The sequence below is a fragment of the Callithrix jacchus genome, chromosome 8 (assembly GCF_049354715.1).
Source record: "Callithrix jacchus isolate 240 chromosome 8, calJac240_pri, whole genome shotgun sequence".
Lineage (NCBI taxonomy): Eukaryota > Metazoa > Chordata > Mammalia > Primates > Cebidae > Callithrix > Callithrix jacchus.
The window spans coordinates 9056930-9079386 of NC_133509.1; the positions used below are offsets into that span (position 1 = coordinate 9056930).

The window sequence follows — 22457 nt, forward strand, 5'->3', positions numbered from 1 at the left end:
TTTCCCCGCCATCCCTCCCTCCCGAGCAGCTCTCATCCGGAGCCGCTGCAGCAGGGTAAAATGATGTCACCAGTCACGGGATCCAGCTCCTTCATGTGAACAGCTTCAAAGGAGAAGGTTCAGGGAAGAAGCGGCTTCCTCAAAATTGCCCAGCAAATCAGCCAGTCTCAAGATCTTTCCTCTCTGTCGTGAATCCTTGCCTCAGTTTCTGTCATACTTTCCTTCCTCCCACACTCCCCGCTTGGCCTCAATTTCTGAAGTATCTCAGAAGCAACACCACCGAGCTATTGGGAGAGTTGTCGCAGGCTCTTGGTCAATGAGAAGGTCCTAAGGGCAGAGACATGGGGGTGGCCCGGTGGGAAAGAAGGTCTTGCACAGTGGCCTCCCTGACTCCCTCGGCCTAGAGACTGCTGCCCCCATAGGAGACACCCACTTGCTTCCATCCATGAGATTGGGGCCAGCCTCATAATTCTGTATAGGAAGAAACATATGAGATGGTCATCCAGTTTCTGTAAGACTCACCCACAACGGGGAGAGCCGAGCTCCCAAGCTCATTCGAACAATGTTCCCTCTTCCCAGACCTCAAGGAAAAGCCCAGTCTCAGCCTTCCCCCAACCCGGTCCCCAGGAAGGGCACTTGGCCCTAGTGAACAAGCTACCTGTGAAAGGAGAAGAGAATCCATAGTAGGTACAGGAGGGCAGTGGTCAGAGGAGGAGGAGGCATGAACCTGAGGTGCCACCATCCTAGTGAGACTGGCACCAGGGCAAGGGACACTGCCAGGTAACACACTATCATCGGCAGATGGCTGTACAGAAGCAGCTGGTCTTTGGAGTCTGTCACAGAACAGAGCAGGGCATTAGGAGGCCATGTGGGAGAGAAGGCACCTCAGCGCCACAGACACAGGGTGTGGAACAGGTAGAACCGGTGTTGCCACAGTCAGCATGACAGTCACGCATGCTAGGAGACACTCAGGGGTGTGGATACTGTTTGCCCAAGCCTTGGGCTGCTAGGCAGCACTTTGAATGGCCAAAGCTCAAAGCAGGGACTGCACAGACTCCTTAACAAACATGAGGAACTCACTCTCCCTGCAGCTTAGCAAAAGACAGCAGCAGGCTCTGAGCTGTGGCAGCCACAGCAGGCAGGAGGAAGGTGTGCCAAAGTCAGGGATGAGAAAGGCACTGTCTTCCAGAAGGCCAGTCTGTGTCACAGAGTGACCCTAACTGGGCCCCTGCTGGGCAGACAACACTGATGAGGAAGGGGTATTCCGGGCAACATACAATGTAGCTATCTGCCTCTCTCCTCCCTTCCCTTCTCCCCTGCAGTGGCACAAACAGTGGGGGTTACCATCTCCTTCAGCTTACCCAGCTTCTCCTGCAGCTCCCCCAGCTTCTCCTACTGCTCCCCATCTTCTTCTACAGCCCGCTGAGCTTCTCCTGCAGCTCTTTCTTGACATGCTGCTCAGACTAAAGTGTGCTGGTGATCTCCATGTTCTCATTGTTCTGGACAGTGAGAAGCAATCCGACCACCCACTTAACGATGCTGTCTGCCTCCAATGGCACTGGGAAGGAAGGAGGAAGATTAGGAAAATCATCCCCTCTCTCCCACAGCCATTAAAGCAGGGCTCTGGCTCACAGGTGCCTTCAGAAGTGCCACTTCAGATGAGGGCTGTGCCCCTTGCTGGGGGCCCATGGCAGTAGGGGGCGGGGGGAGTGGTGGTTCGGCTGAGAAAGGAAGCAGACAATAAGGGCCCCTGGATTCTCAAAAAAACCCCTCCTCTTAGTCCACAGCTCCTCGAGGGCTCCCCAAACTTGGCCTCCCTGCTAATGATTTCTCGCACCCTGATAGTAGTCAATCTTCCAAGCCACTTACAGATAGAGACAACCGTGGTGGCTGACAACAGGCACTTTTTCCTCTTTGCTGATGGGGACAATTGAGAGAGGAGCTGGTAGATGGACAGGCCACTATCTCCCTCTTTGCCCCCATCTCCACAAAGCCCAGACCCATGACCACCTCTGGCTGTGCTCCTCCCATCTCACAGATGTCCAGAATAATCAAGTGACCTTTCCATGGCGGGGGCCGAAGGGTCAAGTCTCACCTACTCTGACATCTGCTGCATCCTCTGCCACCACATGGCACACTCTCCTTTCAGATTTCCAGCCTGTTGATCTTTCTCCATCCATAGTTGTTAAGTGACTCCATCACCTGCAGGAATGGGCACAGAAGTTAGGAGAGGCTGTCTCTGGTCCTCACCTGCTCCTGACCACCTGGTATCATCTTCCTCCCACATCTCTCCCTCTGCAAAGCATCACCTGCCCGGATGTGCTTCCAGCTGTGCCCGCTCCTCCATGGCCTGCTGTCAACTGCTGGTTAGCATCAGGGGCTTCATAACCAGCTTGAGGAGTGGGTGGTTCTGAGAAGTTTGGATCTGGGGAGCCTGGGCCATTCCCCACAGTGCCCCTTAAAAGGGCTAGTGCTAGGCTCAATGTACAACTTGGTCAAAAAAGATCTCTACCATCAAGTTTCTTTGCTTCAGAAATAAACAGTAATTTTTAAAAATATCTCAGGCCAAGGATGGTGGCTCATGCCTGTAATAACAACACTTTGGGAGGCTGAGGTGGGTAGATTGCTTGAGCTCAGAAGTTCAAAAACAGCCTGGGCAACATGGTGAAGCCTCATCTCTACAAATAGGAAAATTAGCCAGGGATGGTGGTGTGTGCCTGTAGTCCCAGCTACTTGAGAGGCTAAGGCAGGACGATCACTTGAGTCTGGGAGGTGGAGGTTGCAGTGAACCGAGATCATGCCCCTGTACTCCAGCCCTGGTGACAGAGCAAGACCCCATCCCCACCCCCCCAAAAAACCTATTCTCTATTATTACTGTCGAATAGTCGAAGTGTTGGCTCCAACATCAGAAGGAAAGAAACGAACTCATGAGCTAGCCATATAGGTGTAATCTATAAAACAATGGCTTTCATCCACTGTGCATTTTTTAAAAAATTAAGCCCTAACTCTGAGATTCTGATTCCCCAGGTCTATGGCAGGGCTCCAATTTGTAGATTTTTAGCAGTCTCTAGAGGATTCTATGGCAGGACCCATATTTTCCAGCTCTTGGCTAGAGCTTCCCCGTACTCTGTGTGATCCCTAGACCATGGTCCCAGCTGGATGGGGCTCCCACGACCTCCTGCACTGTAGCTTCTCACCTTGAAGCAGGAGCTCGGCCCTCTCCAACTTCTTTTGTAGCTCCTTTAAGTTGAGTTAAATCCCTGATTTCTCGGTCACTAGGACTTGAAGCTTCTCTTCAGGTCCTCATTGTTTTGGCTACAGCCAGAAGCAGTAGAGAAAGGAATGAACGAAGAATAGAAAGAACTGCTTTGGTGATCAGCCCCCTACGCTCGCCTCACAACCACAAAACCATGGCATTGGGAGGAACACCACAAATCAAAAGTCTCAGGTGGCAGGCCAGAGAGAAGACATGAGTTGCCCAAGGCTACCCCATGAGTGAGTGGCATAGCCCGCATCAGTGCTGAGCTGTGCACACATGCACACCTGTGTGATCACCTCACCACGCTCACCTGCACCCCTCCCACCTCCCAGCACATCACCCATGCTAAGGGTCCCAGACCTTCCATCCCACCTTCCCCCATCCTGCCTGTTCTTGTATAACTCCAGCCTGAGCTTATCCCTCCCTTTGGTTACCTCCTTGTCGTACTGAAAATAACAGAAAGGTTAAGTCAGGATATAGCAGGCAGAGGAGCAGCTGGCTGGCCAGAACAGCTACAGTAGCTACTCCATAGTAACACTTCCTCACTCTTAATCATGCCTGACATTTTTTCAAGGCATTTCCAAGCCAGGGTCTCATTTGTTCCTCAAAGAAAGGGTGGAGGGGACAGGGAAAGAGATCTAATGTATAGTTGGCTACCAGAGGCCCAGAGAGATCAGATTATATGCTATTGTTATTACCATTATTACTACCTCAGCTTGAACCTTTACTGAGGGCTTCACCAGGCACCCATGATCCCATGTAATCCTCACAACCATCTTATGAGACTCTTACTACCTCTATTGCATAGATAAAAAATATGGGGTATTAGAGGTTAAGTGCTTGCCTAAGATCACATGGACAGAGCTGGGATTTGAACACCCAGGTATACATGATTCTCTAAGCCCATTTTTTCCCTGGGAGTTGGTACACAGAAATGAAGGAGGAAATTAATCTTTTGTTCACTTTTCGAAAGGATGATACAGTCGCACAGTCGAAAACTCAGAAGGTACAGAAGGGAAGTATCTCTCAGCCACCCTGTTCCTCTCTCCTGAGATTTTTATGAATCCTTTTATGGCAGGCCAGTTCTCACTGACAATCACACAGACAGGCCTTCACGACGGTCACACAGACAGGTCCGCATGGTTCTCCAGTTACACAGACAGACTTCCGCAGAGCTGCCTTAACATTGAGCAAACAGTTAAACCTGGGGAATCCATGCCCAGATATCAAAGCTAGAAATGAAACATATGGTGAGTAGGAGCCTTGCGTAGGCTTCTCCCTAACCTGGAGCAAGTCAAATAATAGAAAGAGTCTTCCATTCCTAGTGCCAGGACCTTTCTCAGGTGGACAGAACCTGAGACGAGTGAAGGTAACAGAGGCAGCTGTTTGAATTGATTCATTGGAGAGTCTAAGGTCGCTCTCCAAACCAAGCTATAAGGGAGATAAGATAGAAATAACTATTCTGTCTAGTACCACAGTAGACAGGCCTTGAAGGTACTGGGGCCCTCACAGCTTAATCAGACTTAGCAAGCACTTTTTTTGCCTCTGACCTTCTAGTTGAAACAAAATGAGTTACCAATAGACCTAGGCGAATGCTATACTGTAAGCAGGCACATAACCCCAACCTATATAAGCACTATGAAAATTGTAATACTTTGAGTCAGTCTGATAGAATTACTCCAGCCTTCTCCCTGTATCCAATTACAGCAATAAATTCCCTTGTTTCCTAGTTTGCTTCTCATTATTGGGCCTCAAGAAAATGCAGCCAGACCCAGCATGGTTCAGAGACAACTTTCAAGCATGATTTATGTATATTATCATAGTATGTATATAAACACACACACACACACACACACACACACACACACACACACACACACATGTTCCCTCTCTCCACACAAATGGTAACATCCTAAAGATACTCCTCTGTACCTTCACAGTACAAGTACCATATCCCCTACCTAGGACTTGGCCAAGGCCACAGCCAGGTAAGGGCAGGGTGGGCACTTGGCCTCCAAGCTCTGCATGCAGGGCTCCCCATGCAAGCTCTGTTTCCTCCCCATAGTGCCCCCAACTCATCCATAGCAGCTAACAATCACACACAAAAGCTGCGAGAAATGGCCCATACTGCTTCTGGGCAGGACGCTCCATTCTGCAGAAAGGACCTGTAGGCGCACTCCTCCATCTGGGAAGCCAGGCTGCCAGAGGATGGGGCAGGCAATAGGACTCACCCTGTCCATGTTCTTCTGCTGCATGAGACAGCAGAGAGCCTGCTTCAACTCTCCTACATACTGCGAGGAGTACTGCAGGCGTCTGGCCAGATCCTTGGACTCTCCTGTAATGAGAGAGGTTGAGATTGGGCCCAAAGGACTACCCTAAAACCCTGTCAAAGCGCCAGGTTGAAGGATGATGAGGTGCCCAGATTCCCACTTTCAAACTGCCTGGCAGCACATTCGGTTTGATACAGCACTGTCTTCAACTCTGTTTTCTCAGACATCAAGATTCTAATGATCTGATTTCAACCTTTGAGAGAAAAGCCAAGCAAGTGCTGAAAGAGAAGGAAAGAAGCATTCTCAGAGGACAGGAGAAAACTTTACACCCTCCACTCACCTCTAACTGCCTCCTTAGGGCTCCCTGGTTTTGCTGGCTTTCTTGCTTTTCCTGTAGAAGAGGAAGACAGAGGTCTTACTAGGGCGAGGCAGAGATGGCACAGCAAGGGACATGCCCCCGGAATGCCACCAATGCCCCAGGACAGGCCCACCCATGGGACCAGGTTATCAGGGACCCTGTGGGGATGGGGTGGAATCTGGGGAATGCGCCTTCTTCTCCAGGCTGGGAATGAGCAAGACGAGACTGGGGCCTCTACATCTGAGTGACCCCCAAGCCCAGCAGTCATGTCGTGAGCAAACAAAGAAATCATGTTACATCTTCCAGTTGATCCACAATTTCTTGGTTTTGCTGTTTCTGTAGGGAGAGTAAAAGGAAGGTGACCGAGGGTGGCCCCCTCGAATTTATTCCCCAGACCAGGAAGTGGTAGGCAGGGGCCAGGAATGGATTTTAAAGGCAAAGCTCTCAAACTCACTGAGACCATGAACTGGTAAACCCTCCTCAAGCTCCCAAGGACAGAGGATTTGGGTCTTTATTGGTTTTTGCCCACAGCCACAGAACTGAAAGTCTGAATCTGGATTCTCTTGAAAGGACAGTAAAATAAACCTCTATGAGGCAGGGTCTGGAGGGACGCTACCTAAGACTGGTTTCACGATGACTTCCTAGAACTAAATTGAAAGGAAAACCCTACTTTCCATGCCTAAGTAGCTAAAAAAAAAACAGAGGCTGCTACCTTCGACCTTTTCTGCTAGGCAGCTGGGAAATTGGCTGTCCCCAACAAATCAGACTGATTGCTGGTCAAGTCCTCATTTGCAAAGAAGTATAACTTTGTAACTTCACCCTAGGGGCTGAGTGGTGATTGCTTTTTGCAACCAATCACATTGTTTGCACAGGAATATGACGTTTGTAACTTCACTTCAGCCTCTGGTTGGCTGCTTTCTCCAACCAATCAGACTGATCGTGGCTACCGCTTCAGTTACATGAGGTGAACATGAAGTGGCCCAGGGGAAACTTCCAGTGGGTACTTGGACCCGAGGAGAATCTGTATCCGGGCTCTTGAGCTGCTGCTCAGGCTCAATCCCACACTGTGGAGTGCACTTTGGTTTTCAGTAAATTCCTGCTTTTGTTCTTTTGTTGTTTCGTTCTTTCCTTTCTTTCCGGGATGTTTTGTCCAGTTGTTTGTTCAAAATGCCAAGAACCTAGACAACTTGCATTCATGACCCTCTACCAGTGACATCTATAGATGGAGTTTGAGAAAAGCCAATCCTTCTGCCAGCTTGTGATTTAGAGAGGTGCATTCACTCAACATTTACTCAGGACATACGAGCCAGGGATATGGCCCATATCTTCATAGCAGCGATATAGAATGGAAAAGGACAGGCAGGAGCCTTTGGCCCTGAGCTTTACATTCTAATGGACCTTCAAATCTTGGATACCCGCAGCTCACAGAGACCTTTGACACTCTCTACCTCCTCAGGAAACGCAAGCCCAAGAAGGAAAGGTGGCTTCTCTCGAATCAGAGTAAATTAGGGACTGAGTCAGGGCAGAAATACAGAGCTCCTGACAGTCAGCCTAGCTTCCCTGAGAGGCAACAATCCCAAGGCATGTGTGGCAAGTACTGGCACAGGGGTATCTGGAGAAGAGACAGTGGGCAAAGAGGGCAGCAACAGAAGAGCCATGATGCATGCCCCATGTTCTGGGGTCCCTCCAGCTGAGGCCTGGGCTCCCCAGATCCCCATTTGCCCTTTGCACCAGGGACCCCCAGCCCTTTTCTTCAGGGCCTCAAGGGGAAACTGGAGCCCAGGATTGGCAGGGTGGAACCAGGGGACCCTACTGGACTCATACTAATGTCTCCATCGTTCTATTGAGTTGATTGTTTGTTAGATAGCCGGAGTCTAGGATACTGTTGGTTGCTGGTGTAGGCTCTTGAGATCCATGCAAATAGGAGGCGTTGGAGGAGGACTGGGGGAGAGACAAAGCAATCACTAGGGCTGGGGGCTGTGTGGGCTGTCTCAGCAGGCAGAGAGGCACCCAACCCCTGCTGTGGGAGGAGGTGGGAGGGCTGGCCTAGGGGGTCACTGCACCTTGACCCAGGGCTTCTTACCTCCAGTTCCCTCAGGGTAGCGATGATGTAGGGCCCTCTGCGTGGATACCTGTCGCTGACTACAAGAGACAAAAGTGTGCATGGAGATGCTCTGTCCCACTCAGTGTCTCAGCCCTCTGACTGCCTTTCTTCCCCAGCAACTGGGAACGTTTTCTTTTCTGCCTATCTTGGACCTTTCATCCCATAACTCCTTTGTACCAACTTCTTTCATGGTTCTTATCTCTCCACTGTTCCTTTCTTCCAAGCAGCTCTTATCTGCTGCTTCTGCAGCAAGATAAAACGATGCAATCAGTCATGTAGTCCAACTCCTTCATGTGAATGGCTTCAAGGGAGAAGGCTCAGAAAGAGGCGACTTCCTCCACATCGCCCAGCAAACGGTCTGCTCCAAGGATCTGACCTCTCTTGTAAATCCCTGCCTCAGTTTCTTTCTATCATACTGTCCTTGCCCCTGCACCCAATCCATGCTTCAATTTCTGAGGTATCTCAGAAAGCAACACAATTGATCTGTAGGGAGAGTTACTGCAGGCTCTTGGTCAATGAGAAAGTAGTCCTAGGGGTGGAGACATGGGTCAGGGATACAGGTGGCTCGATGGGAAAGAAGATCATGGGCAGTGGCCTCCCTGACTCCCTTGGCCTAGAGACTGCTGTCCCAATAGGAGACACTCACTTGGTTTTATCTGTAAGATTAGGACCATTGCCAGCATCATAATTCCTTGTAGGAAGAAACAAATAAGATGGTCATTCAATTTCTGGTAAGAATCACCCAGGGTGGGGTGAGCCAAGCTCCCATCTCCCCAGACCTTAAGGAAAAGCCCAGTCTCAGCCTTCTCCCAGCCAACAAGCTACCTGGGAGTCAATGAGACCTCATCTAAGTTCTCACTATGTTGCCCAGGCTGGTCTCAAATTCCTGGGTTCAAGCAATCCTCCCACCTTGGTCTCCCAAAGTGTTGGGATTACAGGTGTGAGCCACCTGCTCCTGGCCTATTGGCTGTGTTTCTGATTCAGGCCTTTTCAGGGAAAAAAGCTGCCCAGCTAGAAGCCTCTCCTACTCTCTGGAGGTAGAAGAAGTAAACCATGGTCACTACTTCCACCCTAACCTCTTACATCCAGAAACATCTACCAAACCAAGAAACAACAGAGATGAGACATCCGTGCTATGGCTCTTGGCAACTGTGAAATTGTGGGGCCTCTTTCCTGGAAGCAGCAGCTGGAGACAGTCCTAGGATTCAGGACCTGGAGTCATGTGGAGCCTCTCCCTTGCCCCCACCTGGACCTACCTGCCTGACCAGAGCCCCACCCAGCCTCTCTCCAGGCTCTGGCCTTACTCTTGGCCCAAGCATCTGGCTCTGGAGATCTAGTATCCAACCAGTCAGATTGACGGACAGTGGAAGAAGCTGATTGAACAGCTAAGCTTGACAAGAAAAAACACCAGGGAGACAGGGCCTGGACAGGGAAGCTGGGTCTAAGGGAAGTGGTTACAGCTTTCTCCAGGGAAAGGACTGCCTGCTCACTGGACCAGGCAGTCCTGGTCCCTTCAGTCCTGGCCTCTGAAATCCCAGAATTCTGCTTCCCAGAATTCTTAACCATTACCCGACAGTCCATTTACAATCTTAACAAGTTACCCTCTACTGTCCCTTCGGCTCCCTGTCCCCAGGAGCCTGGCCAGCCAAAACTCACATCCTCAGTTGAATGGCAACCACCAGAATTGGCTGTTTCAGGGCTACTGACACTTTTTTCTCTTTGCTCCTGATGGAATGTCAGGGCTATCCCCTGCTGATAATCTTTTAACCTGGGAAAGAGCAGTCATACTCATGAGAGCTACCAGACTGTAGAGTCACAACCTCCTTTACAGTTTTTGCAAAATACTCTTAAACACCTTCTGGTTTAATGCCACCGGCAACTGTACAAGGTGTTGTCACACTTAGTGACTGAGCCGTATTGATACCATGGCTATAAAAAGAAGAAGAAGGCAGTACTGGAACTTAAACTCAGTCTTCTGACTCCGGACTCGGGGGTTTTGCCACAAATCAGCAGCTGCCAGGGACCAAAAGCAGAGGCAGAGGTAGAAAAGTCAACATGAAGTAGGTGGGAACTATAAGCGTGTGGATTACAGTCACGCACCCTCACACATCTGTTAGTGTAAGAAGTGCAGCAGTACCTCTCACACTCTTACATCAATGTGTCCTCATGGCAGAAGGCAGCTTTTCTGTTAAATCTGAGAATTTATGAGAAAGAGGACAACCCAAGCCTCATTTCAGAAAGAAGTCTGGTATACTCTTAGAAACCTTATGTGACCGTCATCCCTAAGTACATTAATGTTTTTTCTCTCTCAAGGGAATCAAGGGAAACTGATGGTTCAGAAAGAAGTCCCATGTTTATCCCGTGGTACTCAAAGTCCCAGGTTGAGAGCTGTCCAGTTCAGCTTCCCAAGATCTATTCCATAGAAGATGAGCAAATCTCACTCCAGAGACCACGGACTGAAGGGCAGTGTGGTCCCAGAACCACGGAGAATTAGAATAGGAGGCAGAGAACTCAGAAAAAAGAATGTTATAGTCTCTCTGGAGAGTAGAAGCCTGGGAGAAAACCAGACCAAACCCATTCTCCCATTGCCAGTATCCCAGAGATACTGTCAACGTTTTGAGCTCACAGGGAAAGTGTAGGCTTTTCACACTGTCAATGCCTATGTTAAGGGAGTGGAGAGGTCCAAAATGGCTCCCGCCGGAGGTCATAGCGCTCGCGAAGGCGAGGTCATCAGTTCAAGGCTAAACTGAGCAACCTCATAAGCTCAAACCTGATTGGCAAAAAAAAAAGGGAGTGGGGCAGCCTGAGCCCTCTTGCTTCTAGGTTCCATTGTCCCCATTCCCCTTCCAGCTGGATATTTGTGCTGCGACCAGAGGAACCAGAAAGGGGGTGAGAACCCTTAGGGGACTGGGTCCTAAGATCAAAGGCAAGTTTTACGGCAGTAATGACAGTTCCCACTGTAATGACAGTGACTCATTACGTTCCAGTCAGGGGTTGGGGGCAAAGGGATGGGGTACTTCGGCCCACAATGCCGCTCTGCAATGGGGGAGGGGTGTGGAAGGGAGTGCAGGGTGGGGACCCAGGTTCTTTGAGACCTGAGTTCAAGGAGCCCAGGGAAGTCCAGCTTGGGGTGGCCGGAGGTGATGGCCAAGTCTGGAGCAGGAAGCCCTGGGAGTCACTGGTCCAAAGTCACCCAGGGGTGACCAGTGAGGATGGGGGCTGGGCTGCTGAGGGGGGTGGCTGGCGGACAAGACTTTGAAGGGATAAACCCAGCGGCGCCCAGGGGCCCAGCCTGGTGTGCCTCAGGAATGGCATGGACTCTGGCAGTGGTCCTGCTGTCAGAGGGGGCTTGGGGCTAGGTTGGGTGGCTGCAATTTGATGCATTTTACCTTTTTTGGCTGTGCCCAATTCACTTTGTCAGTTTTTCCTGACAACGCAGGGCAGGGAAGGAGGTAGGTTTTGGGCCCCATCAGTGTGATCCTGATAACGACAGCTAAACGCTTCTAATCAGCTACCACTCAGCTGTGTGACTGAGCCAGAAGAGGTCTCACCAGGGTGGCACTAGAATGCAGGATAAGGGCATGGCCTCAGTGCTCCAAGTCCATTGGTCAATGAGAAAGATAAAAGGGAAAGGAGGCACGGCCAGGTGGCACCGCGCCCATAGGGACCTGTGGCTTCACAAGGAAAGCAGCACAGGCAACTGCTGTCCCCGCCCACTCCGGGAGAGGGACAGGGCTGGCTTTTACTTTAAAAACTTCAAAACTAAAAAAAAAAAAAAAAAAAGCACGTTACTTTATATATGTGTGTGTCTACGTGTGTGTGTATCGACGTGTTCCTTCGAAGCTGACTTGGTTATCCACCTTCTATGCCAGGTCTTTGATTTTGGTCTTTATTTTTCATCTTCAGATGGAGCACAAGAATTACCAGTATCACCTCAACTGAGGTACAAATCCTGTAAAAATGGAAAACCCAGAGCATGCTTAATGATTAATGATGCAGACTAGAGTACCCAACATTCCAATAAGATAAAATGATCACAATGAGTTCTCCTTTTTGGAAAAGGTTCTCTTGTTCTCCTGTATTACTGTTAAGATTTTTAAAAACAAGAAACATGCCTAATATCTTTAAAAACACACAAAGCTTTCAATTTAATAAGCACTCAAAGCTCTTTACCAGTTAAAAGAAAATACAAGGCCCTTCTAAAGTAAGGCTAAATGCTAAGTGTAGGGGAGAGAAAACTCTCATGGGGTTAATCACTAAATCCCAGCACTTTGGCAAGCCAAGGTGTGAGGATTACTTGAAGTCAGGAGTTCGAGACCAGCTTGGGCCGCAAAGTGAATTCACATCTCTACAAAAAGTTTTAAAAATTAGCTGAGCATGGTGGCACACACCTGTAGTCGTAGCTACTTGAATGTAAATCCAAGTTTACATTCAGCCCTCATCACCAAAGATGATATATGTGTGCCTCCTTCTTAACCATCAGGGCCTAACACATCATATCACCACTTCTGAAATTAGGAAAGAGGCTCAGAAGTCCAAGAGCTTGACCAAAGTAACTCAGTTGGTAGGTAACAGAGCCAGAATTCAAAGACCATGTCAGCATGATTCTTCTGCAATATCCTGCCAGTTACATCAGCAAGTGGCCTCAAAATCAACAAAAGACAAGCAGAGGTTGACATGTGTCAATGGAGAGAGACTCAAAAGGAAGAGTTAATACACAAGAATAGAACAGAAATGTTCTGGAAGTATACCTGGGGATGTGAAGTAGGAGGGAGCACACCAGGTTTCACCGTGGTCAGGTGGCTCTATAATTCCAACCGGGGCTTCTCCCCCAAGCTCCAGACTTAGCTATCTGTCTTTCTTACTCTAATATAAAATCCAAGGGGCGGGACCTTAGTCTCTAGCCAGTTCGCCACAGATTAAAGCAGGGTCTGGCTTAATAAATACATAAATGAATACATGAATGAACTATCAAGCTACAGAAACATTCCACACCGTTGGGGGAAGGGGTTACCATGAAACAGACCCTAGCAGTCACTTAAAAATACAGTTGATCCTCATTATTTGTGGATCCCATATTTGCAAATGTGCTTACTTGCTAAAATATATTTGTAATCTTCAAATTAATACTCGTGGAGCTTTGAAGGTGATTGATGGATGCACACATAGTAGTGAAAAGTCTATCACTCCCTGCACACGTTCCAAGCTAAGGTCGAATAAGTTGACTCTTGGCCTTCTCGTTTCAGCTCTCATACAAAGATGATCAGAGGGCAGAAACAGTAGAGGGCAGTGCAGAGTAGCGCAAGGAACCCTGGCTTGGGGACCAGCTGGACGGGAGGTCTGAATCTTAACTCTGGCACCTGTTAGTGAAGCAGACTCAGGCAAATCACTCAACGCTACTGTACTTCCTTTATTCTTTTGTAAATAAGAAAATTCAATCTACCAGGATGAGTTGTTTCTAGGAATTAAGATTATAACCTATGTGAGATATGTACATGCATATTTTCCCTGGGAACAAGACTTTAATACTTCATTAATTCAGTGTACTAGGCAACTTTATAGAAAATAACTGCTGCAAATAATGAGAAATGATTGTAATTATTTAGAAAGAAATACAGAGAAGTGGACAAAACCATTATTTGGATGAGGTAGAGGCGGTCTTCAAGAAGATTTTGAAGCAAGAGAACTACCACACCAGGAACATAAGGTGTGGAAAAGGCTTCCAAGGGGAGAGACTGGCACCACAGTGCCAGAGAGAGGTCCACACGGTGAGAAAAAACAGGTAGGTTCAGGAAATGGCGCTTCAGGAAGTCTGGAGCAGTAGAAGACGAGGCCAGAACATGGTGCGTTAGTGCTTCCGCACCTTGTATATATACCCTGTACTGCAGAACCTCACTCTGCACTTAATTCTTGGTTTCTCGTCCTCTCTTCTGTTAGATCTCAGCAGAAATTATAGCTATAGTCCTCTAAGTTTGCAAACAAGTTATTACTAAACACAAATACACCCAAAATGACTATATGAAAATAACTTTGGTGTTCAATTGCAGTCATAGCAATTCACGACTGGTACAGATTTGCAATTTGTCCAGGATTTTTCTCTGATGACTGCTTAACTCTGTCATAAACTCTTTCATTGTTTTAGACACCCAGACATTTGTTAGAACAGTTTTAAGATCTTGCTCTTTTTAGCGTAATTGACTGACTGGTCGATTGACTGACATGGAGTCTCATTATGTTGCCCAGGCTGGTTTTGAACTCCTAGGTCCAAGAAATCCTCCTGCCTCAGCCCTCCAAGTGGCTGGGATTACAAGCACATATGACTGCGCTGGGCTGTAGTGTGATTTATTCACAAGGCTTAAATATATGCTCCATTAGACAATGCTTCCACCTCAGAGTAAAGATTTCTTTTAATTTATTCTGAATTATTTCTCTATATGCAAGATACAATTTACTAATGTAAAAGACAAAGAAGCATATATATGTATATATTATATACATATATATGTAATATATATTGCAAGCAGGATTAGGAAAGCAATATATTTTTTTCTACAAAAACTTGCCAAAGCACGGTAAATATGATGTTAAACTCACAGCTTACATTTCTCCACAGAGAGCTAGGAAAAAGAATTCCAGTTTTCGTAAAGTCACAAAACTAAGCACTGTGAGAATTTACAAGATTCTGTAAACTTGTATATTCTCCCCAATCCCATACACAAGGAGGCAAAGGAGCCTATCAATCTCACCACAACACCTCAATTTCCTCCAACCTCCAAAATAAAACTCACGTTCAATATGTGAATTTGTATTTTCAAATGTCTAAAATTAAGAGCAGTGCATTAGCTTTTCCCCATAAAAATTCTTGGTATAATTTTACTTAGGCACAACATAGTAAATTATCTAAAATCATATGAATAGAACCAACATTACTAAAAACCAAACAAATATACTATGAAGATGAAAAAAGAGTAGATAATGTTGTTTTTAAACAGATTCAGTGCTGTTACTATTCACTCATAGATTGGGTGTGATCAAATCACATTGTGCTGTACAGCTAAGTATGTCCTACATTTTATGACAAAATAGTGTAACGAATCATTTGTTGAGGATCTGTTGGATGCACAGAAGCAGGCTACAGGCTGCAAAAGACTTGATTCTTGCCCTCAAGAAACTTCAAGGTTATAGACTACTCCCAAAACCAATAATGAGTGACGCTGTCTCAAATATATGTATAATCAAATGTGAAATGGAGGTGAAGACGGGGAGGACCTTAGGGTCAGAGAGTGTGTTCAGGCCTTCATGGTGGCATTTCTCTGATATAATTGAATGTGTAATTATATGCATTTTAAAAATAAGTTTTATCATCAGATCAGTCTAAAATTTATAGAGGCTTTCGTTGGTGAGAAACATATTTTATAGAATTTATCCACAGGAATGTTTTTGATTGTTATCTATTAAAGACTACAGTTCACAGTATTTCCCCTGTTAATAGTATATACCTTTTTGGAGCTGATCTGGAGAAGTCAAGGACCATGTGCTAATTGCTATTTGATGTTGTTCTGGGAGGACAATTGATTGGCTTTCGGTGGGGGTGGGGGGGTTGGAACTTGAAGATGGCTCTGAGTCTAGAGATCCTGCCACTGATTTTGGCAAGTCTGCTGATTGTACCTTTGGAAGTGCCTTTAAATGCCTTATGGAAGGCTAGGTATGGGGCTCATGCCTGTAATCCTAGCACTTTGGGAGGTCACTTCAGGACAGGAGTCTGAGACCAGCCTGGCGAACTAGGCAAAAATCCCATCTCTACCAAAAATACAAAAAATTAGCCAGATGTGATGGTACACACTTGTAGTCCCAGCCACTCAGGAGGCTGAGGCAGGAGAATCGCCTGAACCTGGGAAGCGGAGGTTGCAGTGAGCCAACATCAACCTGGGTGGCACAGCAAGACTCCCTTTCAAAAAAATAATAATAAAAATAAATTCCTTATGGAGTACATGTTCCGACTGTTCTGTTCATTTCCAATAGAATAACAGTAACATCATAGAACATCCTTGTGGCATTGTAAGTTTGGGATTGTTAATACCTGGCAGGTTAAAAATGCAATAAATATATGGAATAGAGGTAACAAATTAATCAGCACATTCAGGAAATGCTTGGTAAACAGGACTTCTCAGAAGAATGAATTTGCGTGGCCATGATTTTTTTTTTCAAAGAGCAGTCACAAGACTGTTGTTTGCAGAACACCAGTTTGGGAACCGTTGGTGTAGGAATTAGGGAAATTAGGATTTAGACGATTCCAGCTAGAGGTTGTCACTGTATTCAAGGAATTGTTCTTAGTCTTCGGTCTTCCTATACATCAGAATTCCCGATAGAAACTTAATAAGTACAAATACAAAAACTGGGCCTTGGCTCAGGCCTAACAGATCAGAATATCTGAAAAGTATGGGTGTGGAAAAGCTTCCAGATGATTCTATGTACTCCTGAGACTGAAAACCACTCAATTCAAACAGGCCTTCTCGCCGCTTGCTAGTGCATTCTCATCCCTACTTGAGTACGCTTCTGTTTTGTTTTCATGGATCTGCTCCAGCAATCAGACTGTTGCTACAATTAAGTTCAATTTTATCATTCTTCCCAGAGTGTCTGTATCCTGATCTTCAGGTTCCATTTCATCAGTGGGGCAAATCTACAGGTCAGTATAGGCGGGGTTTTAAACATGAATGGAAAAAAGACTGCATTATATTTATATTGTCTTTTTAATCTGGCAGCCTTGAGTTTAATTTAGAAAATTCCTCTATTTGTAATTTACCTTTGTTTTGATATATTTTACCATTAGGTGCGTCACATAAATTATTTTCCTCTTTTTCTTGACTTCCTTGTCAACTAATACATTTTCTAAAGCTTCTTGTTAACTTCTAATTACAGGTAAGTTCCGTTTTCTGTTCGCTTAACGAGCTCATTGGTGTTTTACTGGCAAGCACTCTTCTTGCATCAAATGGAAGATCAATACTGGAACATTTGTGCATCAAGGTCAAAATGGGAAAGCTTAGCAGAGTGATTATTTGTTTGTTTTCTGTTAATGTCCATGGAGCTTCTCTGGGAATAAATAAAATGGAAGTACAGGGAACAAAATCATTCTAATTAGAGACTTACCTGGAACCTTTTTAAAAAATTTCTATATACATCTCCTACTTCTCCTCCCCTGTCAAAAGCTGAACTACTCCCCTGCCTCCTTTTTTCCTTGGTACCCCACCAAATAATGGAGAAAATCTGACAGGTTCATTTACTTAGTAAAAGAAAACCTTGTAAAACAAGGAGACAGAAAAACAATTTCAGTGCAGAGTATAACATGGCCTATAAAATGTTCTGCATAATCACAAAAGGCTTCATAAAATTATTTATTTGTGAAATTATTTCAAGTCTAGTTTTTTTTTCAAATCTCACTGTTAGAGACAAAAACTCAAAACATGCACTGTGAATAGGGTATAAGGAAAATTTAAAGACCAATAAAGTTTATGAAAGATATTTTAGATTTAGTTTAAAAAAATTTACAACTCAATACCCAAGAATATACTGAAATTACAACCACTCTTACTTTAATAGATAAATATGTAAGACTGTCAAAGGCATTAAGTATAGTCTGAAGATGTTTCAGAAATATCGGGTCATGATTCTAATTGCAGAATCCAGTTACCCAGTTATAAAAAGAACTCCATCTATAAAGAATTGCCTTTAACTCAATTCCTAACCTAAGACCATTGATTTCAAGTAAGTAGAGTGGGTCATATATTAATCTACTAAAAAAAACAAAAAACAAAAAAAAGCAAAAAAAAACTTGATTCTGACTCAGAGATACCTAGGCCAAGTATACAGGACACAAAGATTTTAACTGAAGAACAGTGTTAAGGATTCATTAAAATATTTTGTATGCAGCACAAGTTAAATTTTTTTCACTATGGTAACAGTACGTACTTTTTAAGAAACTAAAAAATAAAACAGGGTAAATATCAATACTGTATTAGTCCATTTTCACGCTGCTGATAAAGACATACTGGAGACTGAGAAGAAAAAGAGGTTTAATTGGACTTACAGTTCCACATGGCCTGGAGGCCTTAGAATCACATTGAGAGGCAAAAGGCACTTCTTACATGGTGGCAGTAAGAGAAAATGAGGCAGAAGTAAAAGCCCCTGATTAACCCACTAGATCTCATGAGACTTACTCACTACCGTGAAAATAGCACGGGAAAGGCCAGTCGCCATAATTCAATTACCTACCCCTGGGTCCCTCCCACTCTGGGAGATACAATTTGAGATGTGGGTGGAGACATAGCCAAACCATATCAAGTACATTATATAAAGCATCTTAAATGGCAATAATTACATTATATTAAACAGACGGTTTTTCTCACGTATCTGTACAATGGAATTATAGGATTGTTGGGCTCTTGATACATTGATTATCTTGATTCTGAAAGAGAATTTACACATGTTAAAATTAATTAGGGGAAATTATTACAATAAATTTATGAATGCATCACCACTGTGCTTAAAAGTACACAGAAAACTTAATATTTCCATTTCCAAAACAATTTTAACTTAATACCTTCATTTCTCAATTTCATTATTCTCTACAATTTTATCAGAATAACAAAACCGGGCCAGGCGCGGTGGATCACACCTAATCCCAGCACTTTGGGAGGCCGAGGTGGGCAGATCATGAGTTCAGGAGTTCGAGACCAGCCTGGCCAACATGGTGAAACTCTGTCTCTACTAAAAAAGTACAAAAAATTAGCCGGCTATGGTGGAGGGCATCCAACTACTTGGGAGGCTGAGGTGAGAGAATCTCTTTAACCGAGAAGGCAGAGGTTGCAGTGAGCCAAGATCACGCCATTGCACTTCAGTCCAGGCGACAGTGTGAGACTCCAACTCAAAAGAAAAAAAGAGTAACAAAACCAAAATTGTACCCCAATAAAAATTAACAAGACTCACAGTTCATTTTTATAAGTCTTCCTACCACTGGACTAGTACAAAGCTTTCTGGTTCTAGAGTCTGTCTCCATAGTGACTAATCCAGTTAAAGGGTACAACCTTGATGCTAACAAAGCTCAAACTCTCTTCCTCATAACTTCCATCAAAAAAATAAAACTACAAACTATTGCTTTCAGATAAGGAGATATTAAGCTTCCATGACTACACATATGAATGATATTTTAAGTTAGAAATCTAAAGAATGCCCATAATTGGCACCAAGCCGATACTAGAGGAGTCCTCTTCTGGTAAAAACACACGATTTTTTTTTTCAGATGGAGTTTCACTCTTGTCACCCAGGCCAGAGTGCAATGGCACAATGTTGGCTCACTGCAACCTCCACCTCCCAGGTTCAAGTGATTCTCCTGCCTCACCTTCCCAAGTAGCTGGATTACAAGCACACACCATCACGCCCGGCAAACTTTTTGTATCTTTAGTAGAGATGGGGTTTCGTCATGTTGGCCAAGCTGGTCTCAAACTCCTTACCTCAGGTGATCCACCCGCCTCAGCCTCCCAAAGTGCTGGGATTATAGGTGTGAGCCACTTGTGCCTGGCCCTAAAAATATACGATGTTTTTAAGGAGCCAAATCTGGGGTTGATTTTGCCACCAGAAGTACAGCCAACCTGTACCTCAACTTCCAATTAATATACCATCAGCATTCTCCCTCAGTGGTACACATCTACTATACTACATCGCAGAATTATTTGCGTAATAAATTCACACAGTACAACACTCAAAAGAATGTCTACATCCTAAGTGAAAACTCTCCCTTCTACTCTTGTCCCAGAACCACCAAGTTTCCTCTCATTCATCTGCCCTCCTCCACACAAGTTAATCACTATTCTTGTATGTTCTTCTTTAAGATTATACAAGAATATTCACGCACAGCCATTGTTTTTAGCCACTGTCCCCTGCTCTCCCTCACAAACAGTTGCATGCCACAGACACTGGTCTGCCCCTTTTTTCATTTAACACAACTTGGAGAATGTTCCATATCAGTACACGGAAAGCTTTTCTGTTTTAAACACTGAAAAAGTTCTATTATATGGATATTCAAATATGTAATCAGTCCCCTATTGGTGGACAACAAGGCTGTTGTCAGTATTCTGCTGTTACAACGTTCCAGTGAGCAACACTGTACAAGCATCTGCTGAGTACTGGTAAAAGAGGTCCTACATTAGAGTTCCTGGGTCCGACTCACGGCAAGGCACTCCAGCCTGGCGCCTAGACCAAGACGCTGTCTCAAAAAAAGAAAACAAAACAAAAATCACTGCTAGGTCAGGCACAGTGGCTCACACCTCTAATCCCAGTACTTTGGGAGGCCCAGGCGGGTGGATCATAAAGTCAGGAGTTCAAGATCACCCTGGCCATGATGTGAAATCCCGTCTCTACTAAAAATACAAAAATTAGCCGGTCGTGGTGGTGGGCACCTGTAATCCCAGCTACTCAGGAGGCTGAGGCAGGAGAATCACTTGAATCGGGGAGGTGGAGGTTACAGTGTTGTAACTGGGCGAGCGCGAAATCACCACTGAGACAAACACTAGGCCAAATTACAGGGTCTTTATTGCCGGCGGCCACATAGTACTCTCTAACACGTGACCCTTAAAGGAGGATGTCAAGACCTTTTATGATGTAAACCACCTCCTGGGTGGGGGTGGGGGCGAGGGGCTTTGGACATTCCCATTGTTACTTAAGTGGTTCACAGAAGTCAAGATAAGCATTAGTTTACACATTGTCTGGGTAGGGTGGAAAGCACAGACCTTAGTTACTACAAGTCTTAAAATGGCGCAGGGGCCAAGATGGCGTTGGTTTGGACTGCTTGCCTGTCACATTAGGGCTACAGAGAGCAGTGTCAACAGAAAGCCAAGGTATGGTCGAGGTATGCAGTTTATGGGGCAATCACCATGTCACGGCAATGAGCCAAGATCGTGCCACTGCACTCCAGCCTGGGGGACAGAGCAAGACTCTGTCTCAAAAACACAAAACAAAAAAAATCACTTCTCTGGCCTCTGGTTTCTCTCCGCTGTCTGCCTGGCATGGCTAATGTAGAAGATGCTGTGTTTGGACTGTCCCACTTCTACAAACTGAGACAAGACACTGTGTGTGCGTGGATGGCGTTGTCTGGCCGCCTGGCAGGGGATGTGTAGGAAAGCCAGGAGGGCCCTGACCTCCCACTGCCCAGGAAGTGGTGGCAGGCTCCCCTGTGGGCCTTAAAACCTCACCAAAGATGGATGCTTACCCCTTGAAGCCTGAGAAGGGCAGGATCAGGGCTGTAGCTTTCAGAAGGGACCTCGGTACAGTGACCCAATCCCCCAAATGGATATGGTTTGCCTCCTAATTCACAAAGCAATTGCCTGCCTGGTACTGTACGGGCTTGGGGTGTTGTAGGATGATATTGGTGGGGAGTGGGAAGAGAGATAAAAGAGTTCTTATTTGTATTCTGAATCAGCAATTATATTCCCTCTGAGTATTTGGAAGAGTGTGAACGAAAGACGTTTCTCCAATTCAAATGCGTTATACAATCAAAAGAGGAGGCTAGGCGTGGTGGCTCATGTCTATAATCCCAGCACTTCGGGAGGCCAAGGAGGGCGATCACTTGAGGTCTGGAGTTCGAGAATAGTCTGGCCAACATGGTGAAACCCCGTCTCTACTAAAAATACAAAAATTAGCCAGGTGTGGTGGCAGGCACCTGTAATGTAATCCCAGCTACTCCGGAGGCTGAGGCAGAAAAATCGCTTGAACCGGGGAGGCAGAGGTGGCAGGGAGCCAAGATCACACCACTGCACTCTAGGCTGAATGACAGACTGAAACTGTCTCAAAAACAACAACAACAACAACAAAAATCACAAGAGGAAGAAATTACGGGCCCAGGCGCGGTGGCTCACGCCTATAATCCCAGCACTTTGGGAGGCTGAGGCGGGTGGATCACGAGGTCAAGAGATCGAGACCATCCTGGTCAACAAGGTGAAACCCCGTCTCTACCAAAAACACAAAAATTAGCTGGGCATGGTGGTGCGTGCCTGTAATCCCAGCTACTCAGGAGGCTGAGGCAGGAGAATTGCCTGAACCCAGGAGGCGGAGGTTGCGGTGAGCCGAGATCGCGCCATTGCACTCCAGCCTGGGTAACAACAGCGAAACTCTGTCTCAAAAAAAAAAAAAGAAATTACGGAATTTCAGGCATGCTCCATTTTCCACGTCTACTTTCTCTCTTACCACCCCATTGCCCTGTCTTCCTCAGCAAGATGTCAATTAAGCAGGGTGAATTCTGCCTGCAGCAGGCACCAGTGCCCAACACGTGCAGCCCTACCATCACCCCTCTCATTTTATAAGCCTCTGAAGTGGATTCGCTTTGTGATATTTAACCCCCATAAATGTACACCTACCTGTGTCTTATCTACATTTTAACTTGGAAGACTGTTTACACTGGCGGGAAGGTGACCGTGA

At 45.8% G+C, this 22457-nt stretch overlaps 2 long non-coding RNA genes across 2 annotated transcripts in view; one reads left to right on the top strand and one right to left on the bottom strand.

The window, feature by feature from the left end:
• The window catches only part of LOC100398612 (uncharacterized), a 5035-nt gene extending 4122 nt beyond the window's left edge, over window positions 1-913 (bottom strand). The window contains exon 1 of the long non-coding RNA XR_013520681.1: window positions 1-913. This exon is cut by the window's left edge and continues 1626 nt beyond it. This is a non-coding gene — a long non-coding RNA (uncharacterized LOC100398612).
• Window positions 1-22457, top strand: part of LOC144577271 (uncharacterized) — a 60160-nt gene that overhangs the window by 25121 nt on the left and 12582 nt on the right. The window contains exon 1 of the long non-coding RNA XR_013520683.1: window positions 1-20881. This exon is cut by the window's left edge and continues 25121 nt beyond it. This is a non-coding gene — a long non-coding RNA (uncharacterized LOC144577271). The remainder of the gene's footprint in view (window positions 20882-22457) is intronic.